Source organism: Mustela nivalis (genome assembly GCF_964662115.1).
Source record: "Mustela nivalis genome assembly, chromosome: 7".
Lineage (NCBI taxonomy): Eukaryota > Metazoa > Chordata > Mammalia > Carnivora > Mustelidae > Mustela > Mustela nivalis.
In genome coordinates this window covers 120,577,261-120,593,737 of record NC_139026.1, presented here as the reverse complement: position 1 = coordinate 120,593,737, position 16,477 = coordinate 120,577,261, and the positions used below count along the sequence as shown (strand labels likewise).

General features: G+C 51.3%; 1 long non-coding RNA gene across 1 annotated transcript; it reads right to left on the bottom strand.

The window, feature by feature from the left end:
• Nucleotides 1-5,376: 5,376 nt before the first annotated feature.
• On the bottom strand, nucleotides 5,377-15,278 carry LOC309868763. The gene is made up of 3 exons (XR_014313833.1): nucleotides 14,420-15,278; nucleotides 6,135-6,237; nucleotides 5,377-5,627 (listed from the first exon to the last, which is right to left on the bottom strand). It is a non-coding gene; the product is annotated as an uncharacterized lncRNA (long non-coding RNA).
• Nucleotides 15,279-16,477: the final 1,199 nt, after the last annotated feature.

Here is a 16,477-nt window from a genome sequence, read left to right as displayed (position 1 = left end):
ATGGCTGTGGAAGTGGCAGTTTTGCAACTCCAGGATAGCGAAAGCAAGGACCCATGTGGTGGCAAGTCAGCAGCAGCAATGAGACCAAGTCCAGATAGGGTCACCTTGCTACACATCCCCTATCCTTGCTCTTGATACTTCCAGACTCCAAGGATTTCCACACATTCTGTGAGCTACCTGTGATTTTCCACGAAATCACTGTTCTGTAGAAACTCCCCAGGGTCTGTTTCTGTGCTTAAAAATCCAGTACAGGGGTGCCTGGGTTGGTGCTCAGTTAAGCGTCTGCCTTTGGCTCAGGTCATGATTCCGGGGTCCTGGGATTCAGCTCCAAATTGAGCTCCCTGCTCAGTGCGGAGCCTGCTTCTCCATCTCCCTCTGCCTGCCACTCCCCCTGCTTGTGCTCTCTCTCTCTCTCAAATAAATAAATAAAATTTTTAAAAAAATAAATAAAAACCCAGTACAGACACTGGATAGTTCACTAAATGCTACAGAGGTTTAAAAAGACTCGAAGGCAGGCAGCGATTTGCTCCCCTCCTGTGAGGGGGTTAGGGGGTGAGGAAAATGTGTTATCACAGGCCGTAGACTTTATGAACAACTATCTTCAGGGCTGGGCTCAAATCAGGCTGAAGTTCTCTTACATGCTGGGGGCCCAAACATTAGCCACGGAGGGGACTGATCACGCCTCTCACTGAGGGTCATACACTCCAGAAAATAAAAAAAGATTTACAGGCGTGAAACTGGAATCACCGTCCATCACCACATAACCGAACGAGAAGAGCCAGCTGGTGGGTCTTCCTTCCAAACCCAGGACTGCTTCTTTGTGTCTACTTTGGGGCAGTTTCTGGGTAAACCCTTGCATCGAAGAGATTTAGATGCATCAATCCCTAGGTTCTCAGGGCTGGAAAGAACTGAAATCCATTGAGTCAGAAAATAATGTTTCTCATCTGATTGTATTTTTACGTATCTTCTGAGTTACCTTAAGTGCTTTCTAGAAAAAGCGATTCAGCACAAGCTCTCTGGGAGAGCTGAGGAGCTGTGGGCAGCTGGGGTGGGAAGGCAAAGGTGGGCGGGACACGGTCGCATAGTGAGATGTGACATGGACCCCAAACAGCACAGGGAAGCCTGGACCACCATGTGCAGCAATGACAACAGCAAGGCAGGACTGCAGAAGATGAGAGGCTGGGGGGCTCAGGATGATGTCAAAGATATGCAAATGAGCTGCATGAGGGACCCTGTAAAGTCCCCCACCTGCCCAAGAGGCTCAGCCAATACCTAAGAATGACCGTCACTGACCCCGAGTCCTCTTCTGCCCAGCACCTGTAGATTCCATGGGAGTCCCGTCTCCTGTGACCCACGGTCTCCCCAGGGTCTGGCTGAGGGCCAGGTGATGGGGTCATCCTAGAAAAACAGGAGATGGGATTCTGCAGGGATGGAAAGTTTCCGAATCCCAGGGGGTCACATGGAGCCCAGTGTGTCTGCAGGCTTTGGAGGGCACAGCAGTCCTCACTGTGCCCAACAACGTAGGGGTCCTTCATCCCCTCCGTGGCCCAGGCAGACCCAGAGAGCTGTGGGGAAGAAGTCCCCATGTCCCTATGGCCCTGGCAGTGTTTGGCAGGCACTGGGATCCAGGCGAGGTGGCCACTGAGGAAGGGGACGGCGCAGGTGCCAAGGGATTGCTGGCAGTGACCCTGACAGGGGTATCCATGGCAGTTTCTACCCCGATTGAACCAACCCCACAGACTCTCTCCCTCGTTTTTAGGAAGAGCCATCCGCCCACCTAAGGAAGTGCGACCATCCCACAGGCCTGAAGGACACTTACCCTGGAACAGAATGCCCCTCAAGGCAGGTTACAAGTGGAATCTGCCTCAAAGTGGCCTTCAAAGCATCAGACAGTAGCTCTGAGTTAAAAGGACTCATATGAAGCCATTGTAAGCTTCTTTTTTTTTTCTTTTGGTCACCTTTTTCTCTTTCTTTTCATTCGAGGTGAGGAGGAAAATTTTGTTCCCCTTATGGTGCAGTTATCTTTTTGTGCCATCAGCAAGGTTTTCTTGTGCCTCCAGCCAACACAAACCCAGTTTTGCTGACTGCCCCGGGCAGCACCCACTCCCTCACGGCATCCTGGGGAGCCCCATGTCTCCCAGACACACCCAGGAATGAAAGGGCTGCGGAGAAGTGGTTTCCAGCTCTGCTCTCCACAATTCTCAGAGTCAGCTCCTCAGCGAAGGGACTTTTCCAGAAGTTCTAAAAGGCTCACAGGAGGTTTTATTTTGTTTTTCAACAATTACCAAGGAAAAGAAAAATAAATCAACCTGAGTAAAAGCAGAAATCCCTACTCCCTGAAACACACGCAAACCAGGGAAACGGCCCATGTTTTCTCACAGGCGGGTCGTACCCGGCCCCAGAGCTGGGAAAGGTCCAGAGTTGGTGTAATTGGCCTCGTGGACATTTTCTTTCCCTCTGCGCAATTCCCTAAGCCTGTTCCTTATTGAATAGACTTGCTCATGAATTAAGGCCTTGAAATTAAAATATATGGATCCCCAAGGGCAACTTTCAAATTACCTAGTCGGAGTGTTACACAACTACTGGTTTTCAACAAGCCAGGCGAAGGCTGCTTGACACCAGCCCCGTGCTGTTAGAGCCGCTCAGGCCCATGAACGGTGAGCTACAGCCAGGAGGACTGGTGACTCAAGAGCCCCTGATCATTGTTAACCACCCTCGCTCATAGTCCAGGGACAACACAGGGAGGGGACTCCTTTAAAACTCTCCAAAGACGTCCTTTGTTAAAAATCTATTATTGTAAAAGTCTGTGTGTGTGTGTGTGTGTTTAAAATGGGACGTCTCTCTAATTTTCCAGCAATGACTTTCTCTTCCAAGTCACACCTGAAAGTTCACTTCTCATGGAAATTATCCATGAATACAAAACCAATCTTCCAAAATAAAGAATATGCCACTGGAGAAATCCTGAAAGATTAGCAATTCACCGTTGATGTTTGTTGACTGAATCCAGTTGTGAGTTGAGGTGCCGAAGTATCTCACCAGGTGGGCCGTGGTGGTGCCCCAGGTGAGTGAGGGGCCTCGCTTCCCTCCCAGGCCCAGGATGAGACGGGAGCAGTGGAGGATGGAGGCGGGCCCGGGGCAGGACCGAGGGGGAGCGCCCAGATGTGCCCAGCCTGCTGAGGGGACGCTGTGCCCTGTCAGCAGCCCACCCTGAGGCAGGCATGGTCCAACCCAGCCTTCCAGACAGAAGCAGAAGGGACACAGGGAGAGGCGGCTTCCTGAAATACTCGGGTCTATGTGGAAAAAGAGGCTCCAGGCTCGAAAATACCATAGGCCATGTGGTCAAAGCACGTAGGGCAACTGGAGTCTGCTGAGAACCAAGTCTCCAATATTTACATCTGAGGAAACATCCCATTTGAACACTAATTCCCAGGTCATATTTTTCCCTAAGACGATGGGGCATTTGGATGGGAAGGGGGTCAGAGGGAAACTGGCCGGACTGAACTGTATGGAAATCTAAGACTATTATGGAAGATTTCACAAAGCCCTCCAAGCTTTTAAGTATAACAGCTGGGTAAGATGAGAACTCAAAATGGGACCAAACAGGGCTGCCTGGGTGGCTCTGTCAGTTAAGTGTCTGACTCCTGATTTTGGCTCAGGTCATGGGCTCAGGCTCTTAAGACCAAGCCCCGGGATGGGCACTGCGCTGGGTATGGAGCCTGCTTAAGATTCCCACTCTCTCCCCCTGCACCTCCAACCCTGTGTGCCTGCGCGTTCTCCTCTCTCTCTCAAAAAAAAAAGTAGGATCAAACATTTCAAGTTCAAAGTGAATGCTAGATTTACTGGAAGCTGAACTTACAAGCTTAAGAAAGACTGAGTTTTTAACATTTCTAATTTTAATAAATATAATATTTCTTTAATAAATAAAATATTCCTGGGCCCTACTGTGCCCCCTGGGAACGGATGGGGTGTTGGGGGGGCAGGAACAGCTTCCTCCTACCCCAGGTCAGACCTCGCTGGCCCTTTCAAGAGGCCTGAGTAGGAAGCTCTCCTGGGAGTTCTCATCCAAAGGAGCCCCAGCTGAACCCAGATCAGGGCTCCCAGAAGGCGCTCAGAGGGAGCCTGGGTCCTAAGTGGAAGCAGGGAGTTTGCCGGGTTCGCGGCTCCAGGGAGGAGGAGCCCTTGTGGTAACTGGCTCCCTTCACTTCCCTGTCACAGGCCCTGGAGCTGATTAGCAGGACATGAGTAATTTACCCATTAGACCACCTCCGAAGCAGGTGGGGTGCAGAAAGCAGTGGGCAGAGACAAATAAAAGTCTCCATTTCCACTCTGTGAAGGCAGCACTTAGGCGAAATGAGGGGGTTTTAGCTTTCTTTGAAATGAAACCTAGGAGGACTGAACTTCAGCCTTTTTGTTGGCAGAGGAAAGGCCTGTGGCTGCCTCTGTGCTCCCACCCCTACAATTAGGCCAGAGGCCACGCTGCTTCCTGAAACAAGATCTGTGGCGTGGCCCCTCGCTCCCGGCCGGACACGTTGGCCACCGTGGTGTGGGAGGGACAAGGACAGGGCGGCTCATGGAGGGAGCACAGGGAGCATGCGCAGAGATGCTGGGGGTGGGGGGCAAGGCACTGGCTCTGCTCCCACCCGGGGGACCCACGCTGCTCTACTCCTTCAGCTCAGTGGTCCGGGGGAGCCATCCATGTGGTGTGTCCCGGGCACCATCTGGAAGGTCGGTGAGGCCAAGGCAAGGGTGAGCCCTAGGCCCAGGCTCTTTGGCCCAGTTTGGGGTCCTGTCACCAGGAGTCCTAAGCAGCAGCCTGGGTCATTTGTTCCCTCTTATAATGGGAAGACACACCTAATCCGGAATAAAAATGTGTGTTTTCAAGTGTATGTCTCATTTCTCCAGGCTTCCTTCCTCACCCTGATGGTGGTTTTAGGGGATGGTGAGCAGCGTTGCCTCCCGGCCAAGGCCAGCCCCTGCCTCATCCGTTCCCCAGGGCCAGTCGCCACCTGCCCCTTTTCTAGCGTCAGGGGGGACTGGAATCTGCCCCCGAAGCTTGGTTTTAAGTGCTTCCTCAGATAGGCGAGTCAACTGGCTCTACCTGGAACATCATTTGGAAAATGCTGGACATTTCTATAGCAGGGCATTTGCTCATTTAGGAAAAAGTTATGGGGAAAGAAGGACTGGGCTCCCAGGAGCCACTCTCTGCCCACTCCCTCTCTCGGCGTCTGCTGTCACATTCCTACCGCCACCGGAAGCTCCGCTTTGACCAGCCACCAGGCATTTGACAGCTCGGGCTTTTGTCCCCAAAGGAAACTACGTTCCGGGCTCTTAAATTGGCACACTCCACTTTACTTTCTAACAACTCAACTGCAGAAGAGCAGTAAAATTTTTTTTTATTGTTTCACTGGAGGCAATTATGATTGTGTGCAATAGAATCCATTTCCTTCAGTTAGTTAAGGTTTCTGACAGCTGTAGAGCAGAGAACGGGAATTTCTGGGAGGGAGCGGACGAAGCACTGGGTCTCGATGGCCGCATGTCTGGGGAGCGGCGTCTCACCACAGGCTCCTTGGTGTCCTGAGGCCCGAGTGTGGTTCTTCAGTAACTGCCTCTGCCCTTCCACATGTGACCTGCCAGGAGGGTCCCCCAGAAGCCTCTTAGACTGCTCCCCCTCCCCCAAAGAGAGGCGCCCTCCACAGCCTTGTGGAAAACTGGGCACATGTTGGTGGGCCTGGAGTGTGGTCACTCTTCTCTTTAGTGGTTCTCTCTCTCACCCACTTCCTTCCACACCACCCCCCATTTGGTGCTATTAGTGTATCATCCCTGAGTCCAGCATGGGTGAAGTGCTGACAGAGGATTTGTAGACCCCGAGGATTAACCTACAATGTTTTTGTTTGCATTCAAACTAGACTGTGAGGTTACCTCAAATGAACGGGTCCTCGAATCCAGCTGGTTTGTGACCCAAGCCCAAAGCGTGGTGGGCACACCTCAAAGAACGTGCGCTATATTTAGTCCACCACAGGCCATACTCTAGTGCAGATTACTTACAGTTGTTCCAAAACACAAAATTCCAGGACCCCCAAAGGTCTCTTTCCACTACAGTTGAGGCTCGGATGTAAGGTCTTGCCTCTCATTACCTCAGGCAGGTCTGTCCAGGAGCTTCTTCAGGAGCAGCTCTTCAAGTCTAGTGCACCATATTCCGAAGACCAAAATCGAGAAAGAATTCCGTGGCTCCCACACCTACAACAAGTGATGGGGATGTCAGGATAAGAAAGCTCCATTTAATACCCTCCCTTCAAAAGCAGAGAGGAAGGGAAGCCTGTGTGGGCAACTGGTCCATAGCAATTTGAAATCCAGCCAGGCTCATGTCTCTAGTTCCCTGGTTGGAGCCATGTCCTGCTCTCAGAGAGTGGCTCCCAGCAGCTCTCAGTCAAGTGCTATTATGGACAATGCCCTTAACATTCTTGTTTTTCATTTTTATTTTTGAAGATTTTTATTTATTTATTTATTCATTCATTCATTCATTTTATTTATTTATTTATTTATTTATTTATTTATTTATTTGAGAGAGAGAGAGAGAGAGCATGAGCTGGTGTGACCATAGGCAACAGTGTGCCAAACTTCCTTGTAGCCTCCAATAACATTTTCCTTACTGTCCTCCAGGCTTTCACAGTAGTTTTTCTGAAATCCCTCCAACTTTTATTAACAATTCTCACAAGGTCCTCCCCGATTTTTCCCAATGTCTCATCCCAAAGCCACGGCCATGTGTTAGCTTTTTGCTATGGCAGCAACCCAATTCTGGGTACCAAATTTTGTTCTAGTTATCTATTGTTGAATAACAAATCACCCCAAAATTTAGTGACTTAAAACAACAATCATTTTTATTGTCTTTCCCAATTTTTCCCTTAAAACTTAGATACAGTCCACTAGGTGGTATGTTTTTCCCTTCTCAGAGTCTGTTGGTGATGTTCAGCTGGTGGGTGAGCTAGCCAATGGTGGCCATGATGGCACCTTGGTGGAGAAAGCTAGAAGACTGGGTTCAACAGTAACTGTCAAAGGCAGTTCTTACACAGGGCCTCTCCAACACTGCCATCAGGATAGTCAGCTGTGTCACATGGCAACCCAAGGTTTCCAGAATGTTCTTAGAGGCTGTGGAAGCTGCCATTTTCTTAAGACTTAGACTTGGAAACTGGTGTAACATCACTTCTGCCATCTTCTAGAGCACAAAGTAGTCTACTCAAGGGGTGAGGACATAATCTCCACTTCTCAGTGGGAGAACTGTCAAGGAATTCATGGCCATGTTTAGTTTTCCATTTTTCTTTCTGTTGCCTGGAATGACATGTGAAGGCTGGAGCTGCAGCAGCCATACTGGCCCATGAGAAGCTATTGGGAAGAAAAGTCATGTACTTCAGATCCATAAGCTGGAAACAACTTGGATTGCTGACACCATAGAAAACTATCCAATCCCTGAACTATCTACTGAAGTTTTAGAATGTGAGAGAACCCAACCATTTTTAAGTTGGTGTTATTTTGGGGCTTTTCTGTCACTTGGGGTACCACCCATTCTCAGAGTAGCAGATTACCCAGAATATTTTGTACCTGAACCATTCATCCTGTATCCCATAGCCAGAGTTTCTTGAGATACCACATGTGGGGGCTGGAAAAATCTCCCCTACAATACCTTCCACTATAAAACCTCTCCCACCCTGATCTCATCACCTCTTTCAAAACAAATTTTCTGTCAGACTAAAATTTAGCATTCAAGACCCTGAACAATTTGGTCCCAACCCACTTCTCCAGCCTGATTTGTCCTATCTCCTCCCCAGCCCACCCGGCCAGTGAACCCATTGAGCAAAGTGCCCTGTGTGGTCCTGCCCATGGGCCTTTATGTCTGCTGTCCTCTGCTGCCACCCCCATGTCTTTCAAATTCTACCATGCTTTTAGGACAGCATTTAAATCTCCTTTCCTCTGTGAAGGGTTCCCAGGATCACCAAGAAAGGGCTAGCTCCTTCTCTTGGGACCTCTAAAAGGAATCATTCTCCAAATCCCTCATCTGACATCACATTCCACCATCAATGGAGAGTTCTATTGGTTTTATATCCCTCATACACACACGTCTCAATCCTCTAAGGAGACTATGAGTCGCCAAAGGGCAAGGGCCTGTGTCACAGCTCTTTGGGTCTGTTGTGTCTAGCCAGTCACGGCCAGCTTTGTTGCCCGGATCCCCCCCATACAGTCAAAGCAGAGCCAACTGCTGACCTAAATTGAAAGAGGGGAAGAAAATGCCATTCACCAAGCTACCACCGTTTGGTCCCTGGCAGGCTTCTTGGCATATGCTGCCCACCATGCCACCTTCTTTTACCCTCACTCACTGGACACTTGTGGTGTAAGTCCACCTCAGAAAAAAGATCAGGGAGGATCTAAGTACAGAAATGAGAACTTCTCACCTTTGCCTGTGGTTGCCTCAGAGAGAAGCCCAAGGTGCCCTCCAACCAAATATCTTGCCAGAACCCCCCGCTTCCCCCCCCCACACAAACACGGTCCTGGACTGCAGAGAACCAGGATGGACTCTGCTGGGACATCAACCGGCTACAAATCAGGAAAACAGCTAAAGATGGCAACAATTCTGAAGGGAAACTTAAGCTAAGCTCTGCATTGCTCTCCGTGTGCACCAAAGGCCTGACGATGAGCAGAGCTGACATCCGGGGAGATTACATTTAATGAGTTATTTGGCAAAGGCTATTTCTGAAATTAATTATTGTAATTATTTTTAAATGATGTTTATTAATCCACAACGCTTGGGGCAATGTGTGTGTTGGGGGGGGGTGTTCCCTCAGCCACTCTCAGGATCCCCACTGAGATGCATCCGGAGATTTGGTCCAACCTGGGCGCTCCATACAGCACCCGCTTGGATTTCCAGAGCAGAAAGCAGAGCCGGGAGAGGGAGATTCTGACCTGAGCCAACCCCTGTTCAACACTGAAGCCCCATCTCCCTTCAGGCTCTGCCCCAGCCACAGGGCTTGATTAATAATTCAGCCCCATTTAAACCCAACATGCCTGAAAATCCAGCACCCCCAGCACATGCCTGACCTGTGTGTGGCACAGGTATACCTGGGGCGCCCTTCGGAGCCACCATCAGGAGAAGCTCAGGAAGGTGGGACAGGCGCTAAAGCAGGGACTCGAGCCCCGCCTTAGCTCACCTGAGCAGAGAGAGGAAGCAGGGCTCTGGCTGCTCCCACTGTCTTCCCGGGACCCTATCTTGCGGGCAGTTACTGAAGTCAGTGCTAGAAAAACAGCCAGGTACAAATACACAATGGAGTGACAAGGAGCCTAGGGCAGCACTTCTGTCCCCACACTCACCAGCAGAGAAATGGGTGTGACATGCTCAGCCACCAGCCTCTAGCACCGTTGCCAGGACTGACCGGAATGACTCTCTTGGCCCGAGGTGTTCTCTGTCAAGCACACACACACCTCCCCTGTACTGGGGCATCTGTCTGATGGACCTGAAATAGCTTCCCTCCTATATCTGCCAAGATTGGGGATGGCAGCTGGCTTCCCAGTCCTCGTGGCCCTGGTGCCCAGCAAAGTGCCCGGCAAGTGGTGGACGTTCAACAAAGATTGGTCTACCGATAACAGATGCTCCCAGACCTGCCTTCCATGAGGCCTAGCGTCCACTGCCGTGGTTCGGGGCCCCCGCCCGTGACACTCTGAGCCCGCCTGGAGAACTTGGAAGGCTATCCGTGTGCAGCTGTCCACTCTTCCCACCCCTCGCCAGCTGCTCTGTAGGCTCCGATGAGCTAGGGCGTGTTCTCGTTCATTAATGCTGGCTCACCGGGGCAGAGGGACGGCGGCCAGGATTTGAAGGTCTGGGTTCCTGACCAGGCCCTGCCTCCCACAGTCGCTACAGGCCACGTTGGAAAAAACACTCTTCCTCTGAAATAGGGAGAGGGAGACTTAGTGGAGAACTTGGCAGACTCCCCCTCAACAGCCAAAAAGGTCCTGAAATTCATTCCTTTCCTGGAACAGTCAGTTCAGACAAGTCACATTGTAACAGGCTGGGGAGCATGCATACCCTGGTCCAGACCAGAGTAGGTGGAAGGGGGTCTTTTCCAGGTGGTCTGAGAAGGCTGTCCTTGGTGCAGACAGTCCTCGGGAGGTGTCCACCCTGGACCTGCCCCTAACACTTAGAGCAGCACATGACACTGTGACTCACACAGTGATCAGACTTACCCTGGTGTAGACTAGAAAAGACCCAAGCAAGACTTTCTAGAATCTTCACCCTTTCTTAGCACTTTTAGAACCATATAGAACCCCCAGACTCTTACCTACTAAGAATAAATGTCCTTGGGCTGGATCAGTCTAAAATCTCATGTCCTTCTCCCGTGTCCTTCCCATATTGCAGGGCCAGGAAACTTTGAACTCAGATCCTCAGGCTGATAAGCTGCTTTGGTCGACTTTTTAAACAAATGTTATTTATGGAAGAATTTCTCTTTAGCTGAGGGTATACTAATCACCCCGCAATGATCTGCACTTAAAAGATGAGGCACAACCACAGAAGGACTAGATGGAAGTAGATATTGACATCAATCATCAAACTGCACCTTGGGCCAGTTCTAGCTGCTTCTACCTGGTCATGTGACCTGAAACAATCATGTCAGTGATTTGGCCATGGGTCCACATCTGCAGAATGAGGGTCAGGCTAGCCCATCTCTAAGGTCCCCTTCCAGACTCAATATGGGGATGCCCTGAACATGGCCTTGGCCCCATCACCTCCTGCTGGTGGGCAAGCACACTGCTTTAGCATCACACCTCAAGGGACCTCTGGAGAGCTCTGAGGTCTACTATGGTTTGTCATCTCTGCAGGGGGCCCGTTCTGGCAGAAATGAGAACAGGGGCATAGTAGCTGGCTCTCCCAGAGGGATGGCATCTAGCTGGGAGTTACTTCTTTTAAACTGGTGGTGGCTGAGCCGACCACAACCTGTGTGGTTTCAGAAATCAGCACACCTAGAGTTAAATCTTTTGAGACATCTGCTAGGCAAACTCCAAAGGGCGGGCCCAGGGCTTGAGAACCACAAATTTGGGGTGTCCAGGTTTAGCACAAACTCCAGGCATCCATCTCTAGGAGCAAACTGGCCATTTGGCACAGAGATCCGAGCCTGAGGCCTGCCAACGCTCAACACCTAAATCACAGTGTGCTCTGAAACTGGGCATTCCATGCGGGAGGGAGGGGTCTGCCCTGAGTCCCCAGTCGGATCCCATTTCCCTGCAAATGGTCGGCAGGGCTCTTGTTATCACTATTTCTAGCTCGCGGCTCATGTGTTATGCCTTAGAGATAGTGTTTATTGATACTAAACAATGCCCAAGCCGCTCTGAGGAACATCTGTGCCGCAGCTGCCATGGCCCTGGTGGAGATTTTTGTAATAGTTTGGGGATGATTCGCTAGCACAGTACGCACAGTCCTGAGAGGGCTATGTTCTGCGAGTCCAGAGGATTTGGGATAATTGGAAATTTCAGGGTTGTTATTGGGTGTGGTTCTAGGGGGACGTTTTGCTTGGTTTTGGTGTAGAAGTATCAATTGCAAACATTTGTTTATACACGTCAGCCAGAAGAACTTGGTATAGCTACAGCCTCCCACGGTCCCTGCAAAATGACTGAAGAATTGTGCTTGAAAAGTGCCCAAGGTCATAGAGCAAGTTACTGGAATGTTCTAGAACATTCTGCTGGTAATAACTAAACTGCCAACAGTTGAGCCTGGGCTAGGAAAAGCAGGTCTTTTATGTTAAAGGATTAAAAAAAAAAAAACAACCTCCTCAGAGAGAAGGGATTTTGGGGGAAGAGGTTGTGATCCACCCTTCACTGGCATGTCAGCACATCACAGTGATTGTTATGCTAACAGTCCTGAAAGGTTTCAGTAAAGCATAAATACCTTCAATGGGTCTCATGCCCTTGGTTCTGGAGCACTTTCCCTGTTTGATTTTCCTATTAGACCTGTCTAAGAGTCCCAGGGGAGCAGAGCTGAGGCCCACAAACACTCAGTATCTAATTCTTTTTTTGTTCTGAAAAATGGGCAGAGCCGCGCTCAGAGCACTCAGCTACCAGATTCTAGTGCCCCAGCCTTTCTGGGTCTTGCATTCGCACCTGCATCATGTACAGATTGTATGGCTACTGTGCAGCAAGCCACTATTCTAGAAAACCAGTGGTAAGCAATCAGAGAAGGCCCCTTATCTCCACAAGTGATGCAATCCCCACACACATAAACAACAAGAAGAAACACACAGAATATAGACAGGGAAAAGGACTGTGCAAAGCTGAAATAAGACACTGTGAAGACGGGGATGGGGGCGACTTCAGAGCGCCAGGTCCCGAGAAAGCCTTGATGACATCTGAACTCAGACTGCAAGAGGAATCCACCAGGGGAAGAGGAGGAGCTCAGCATTCTGGGCAGCCCTAAAAGCCACAACACTGGGAGAAGCTGGCCTTGCGGAGGATCCAGGGCTTGGAGCACAGTGGCTGGGAATGGTGGTGAGGTGGAGGACAGAAGAGTGTGACAGCCAGGCAGGTGCTTGGAGAGCGGGGGCATATTGTCCCAAGTGCGGTGGGAACCCACATGTCAGTGCGGTATCATCTGGGTGTGTTGCTCTACTTTCCCTTCAGGATAGAACCTTCTGGAAGGACAGTGGTCAGACAGCTTCCAGCTGCAATGCCATCAAGATCCACCCAGCACTCAAGCTGAGGCCACGCTCTGCCCCATGACTGACCCATACAGGATTACTGGAGCTGGGACCCCAACAGTGTACTCCCTGCTGGGCTGGAACAGGCTTTCTAGAGCAGCACTGTGGTCCAAGGCTGTTGTTACCCACTTTCTTCCTCAGTCTCTCCTTTCCCAGCTGTCAGACCTGCATCCTGGTCTGAAGACTCTCCGACTCCTACTGCTGTCTCACCCCTTTCTCCCTTGCACATCCCCCCCGCCCCCATGAGGCTTCTAATCTTGCCTTGCAATTGCTTCCCAGAGAACCTGGCCTGACAGTGGGTCTGGAGCAGAGGAACAGCATGCTCTGCTTCGGGGACTGTTGGATGGAAGATGGCATGTAGGGTCACAAAGGGAGCTGGAGATCAGCTAGGAGCTGCTGGGGACAGCTAAGTCTTGGTCATGCTGTTTGAGTGGCCCATTAGACCCCTGCATGGGTTCCTCATTACCTTCTGGATCCAGGGGGAATGCTGCTTTTTGCATGAAACCATCTTAGCTGTTGCCATCAGGATTAAAGATGGCTGCCACTTAGGGAGAGCACTCATGGGGACAGCACACGGGGCAGCATGCTGGGCACGCTGTAACAGCCATTCTATCCGGCCTTCATAACAATTCCACTTAGAGAACAAGAAGCTGGACTCAGGATCACTGCAGAGTTCACAGCCAGGCTAGGGCACTACGGGCCCCTAGGTCATCCTACGACAAGCATCCATCTTTCTAGTCACCTCCTACAGGGTTGAGCCTCCTGCTCTGAGCTCTTTCCTGTCAGAATCTCCAGTATGAACCCCAGGGTTCTGCCTACAGGTGCCCAGGCAGTAGAGGAACCTTCAGAAGCTTCTCAAGCTCTTCTGAACGCTGGCAAGGGGGGAGAAGCTGGTATCCCCAGAACACCAGGACCTCGACTACAGTGACCCGTGGGCCCCCTCCCCTCCAACTTAGGGAGAAAGAGAACCGTCCCAACCCCCGCTCCCCAGGCCTCCTCCTAAAAAAATGACTTTTTCTTCTTTTTTAGGCACTACTCTGAGCATCCAGGCAAGGCCCACTGGCCTGGGAGCCACTGTGAGACTGGGAGGCAGCAGCCTGAGGGCTTCAGCGCCAGCCCGCCCCGGAAGAAAGCTCCCTTGTTCCAGGCGCACAAAGGAAGGGCTCTGGGCAGGGACAGGCCATGAATGCTAATAGCCCGGCGCTGGGAGACCTCTCTGGGCCCTTCTGTGGATGCTCCTGCCCTGGGCTGGCCCTGGCTGGGACCCTGTCCCATGTGGCTGCCCTGTACCTCCTTTTCCAGGGCCCTCCCCCATGCCTGTGCCCATCACGTGGGGACCCAGGCGAGCATCTGTTGCAGGCAGCACAGCGTCTAAACATCCGTGCAAACTTGGACCAACAGGTCCTGCGAAATGTGCTAACCATCTGCTTTTCCTTAGCCGTTTTTTGAGCAAATTATGTTTATTATGTTAATTTATTTTACTGTCAACAACACTGAATAACACAGTTGCTGCTAAACAACATCATTATATATCTCTTCTGGCATGTTACCAGAAGGTTGGGTTCGGGTTTTTGTAAATGCAGCAGGAATACATACATATTGAAATGCTGATCTATTTAAAATTGAATCCAGGACAGTAAAGCCATAGGTTGGGGGGATGGGGGTAGGGGTGGGGGTTTGAAGCCACTCACCTTTTCAGGGGAAGGCGCTCTCTGGGAGAGGCCACAGCCTCCTGCCAGCCCTCTCCTGTGAGACTGGGCTTGGCTTGGGCCCCTGTGGGCTTGGGAGACAGAGAAGCTCTCAGGCATCTGGTTTTTCCTTTCAAAACTTGCCCTTCCTTCAGAAAATCCTCCCATTTTCCAGGTGGTCAAGCCAATGGGACCCAGAAGAGCCCTAAGCTGAGAGAGGGTGTGCCCTAGTGATTCACTGGGAACCACCCTGAAACCAAAAACAGCCAGGCAGGGTTTGGATCTTACAGTAATTAAGTTTGTGATTGTTTTTCCCTCCAGCAGAGGCCAATAAACTCCATACTTCCAGAGAGAGAGGAGAAAAAAAGAGGAGCGCTGTGTGGAAGACAGAGAGAGAGAGAGAGACAAGAGAGCAAGAAGATGGATCTCAGAATATACCAGATCAGTGCGTTGGGCCTGCCATGGGCTGCTCTCAGGAGCTCCTCAGGGGCCCAGCTAGTGCAGAGCTGGAGAGCCTCAGAGAAGTACCACGCTGACTCGGATAGTTCATCAGTTAGGTAACAAGCAACATGAGGTGAACGCAGTTCCTGGGAGGAAGGCGGTGGAGAGCCTCAGATGGAGACCAGAACCACCTGCTGTGGAAAGGAGCAGCATCTCCCCCAGTCTGCTCCCAGGCCCCACTGAGACGGAGTCTGCACACCCCGAGATCTGGAACTTGCCTGTGACAGCCGGGAGGCCAGGCTCCCTGTACCATGGGAGGGAGCTTTGCCTGCTGACCTCTCAGAAGCCCAGAAAATTCCCCAGGTGGGATTTTCACAGCACCAGTGACCCGCCTGATCAAGAGATGTGGTAGCCAGGTGGCTTCTGGGTGTCCTCTCGAATATTTGGTTTCAGAGCACGGGTCGTGTTACACAGTTTAATACTGGAGACAGAAAGGGCTGGAGCAAGAAGCTTTTGTCCCCTACTTGTCCTGCAGCCGCCAGTAGACAGACTATAAAAACGTGGGGCTCATGTTCACACAGATGGCTGTTGGTTTTACGGGCTACAGAGGCGGGGGAGAGCAGCGGAAGAGGATGGCCTTAGTGAGGCTGTCTGAGAGTCTCCATTAAAAGGGACTCAGCTGCCAGAGATAACCAGCAACCATAGAGGGACACCTGGGTACTGGGGGCCCAAGGGGGGCTCATTATTCTTTGAAGGCTCCCTTACCACCCCCGGAATGTGCACAGGACTCTGTCTCACCCTGTCTCCCACAGGCACCATCTCATCACCCCCTAGTCTCACCATATGGGTGATCCCTGCCCTCGAAGGGTGGTCACAGGGCTGGCTCCTGCTCCTCTTGGACATGGAAGGGGGAAGGGGGGACTCCTGCTTTCTCCCTTCTCTAGGAGCCTTCTTACCCTTGAGAAAATGTAATAAACCAGTTCACTCTGAAATAAGTGCCTAAATCCTATCTCTACTAGGACATTTTCCATTTTGTTGGGGTGGGGGTCAGCCTTAAATCATAAGAATGGGTTTCTTACTGTGGGAATGTCTTGGTACATGACACGAAAGGAGAACCTGTCATCCTGTTTGCAGCTCATTCTAGGGATAGAGACCATTTCCATTAAAAATCCTGTTGGGGGGTCCTCTGCAGCCCTGGATCCGTTTTGGGGCCCCTGGATCTGTTAAGGCAGTCTCCATTCCACGCAGATTGTTCAGCATCCTGGCCAAGGATCGGAGGAGACGTGTGCAGAGGAGATGCCCACAAGGTGGCGCTATTGCCCAGGACCGTCTAGTTGCCCTCCGAACCCGGGCTGAGAAGGGAGAAGTCGCTGGAGCCACATTGGGGAAGGAAGCGAGGCGGGGGGGGGGGGGGGGGGGGGGGCAGGCGGGGGGTGTCACTAGAGAGTGCCGTCTTTGTGGGGTGCGGCGAGTCTGGAGTCTGTAACTCAGTGACCACCGGAGGGCGGAGCCTAAAGAACAAATCGCAAACTCTCCCACATTAGTCCGCATCTCTGTTGTCAGCTCCTGCAGTTCTCTGGTTCCTGGGGTGATGGGTCGCGGCTGGGTCAAGAACGGCCC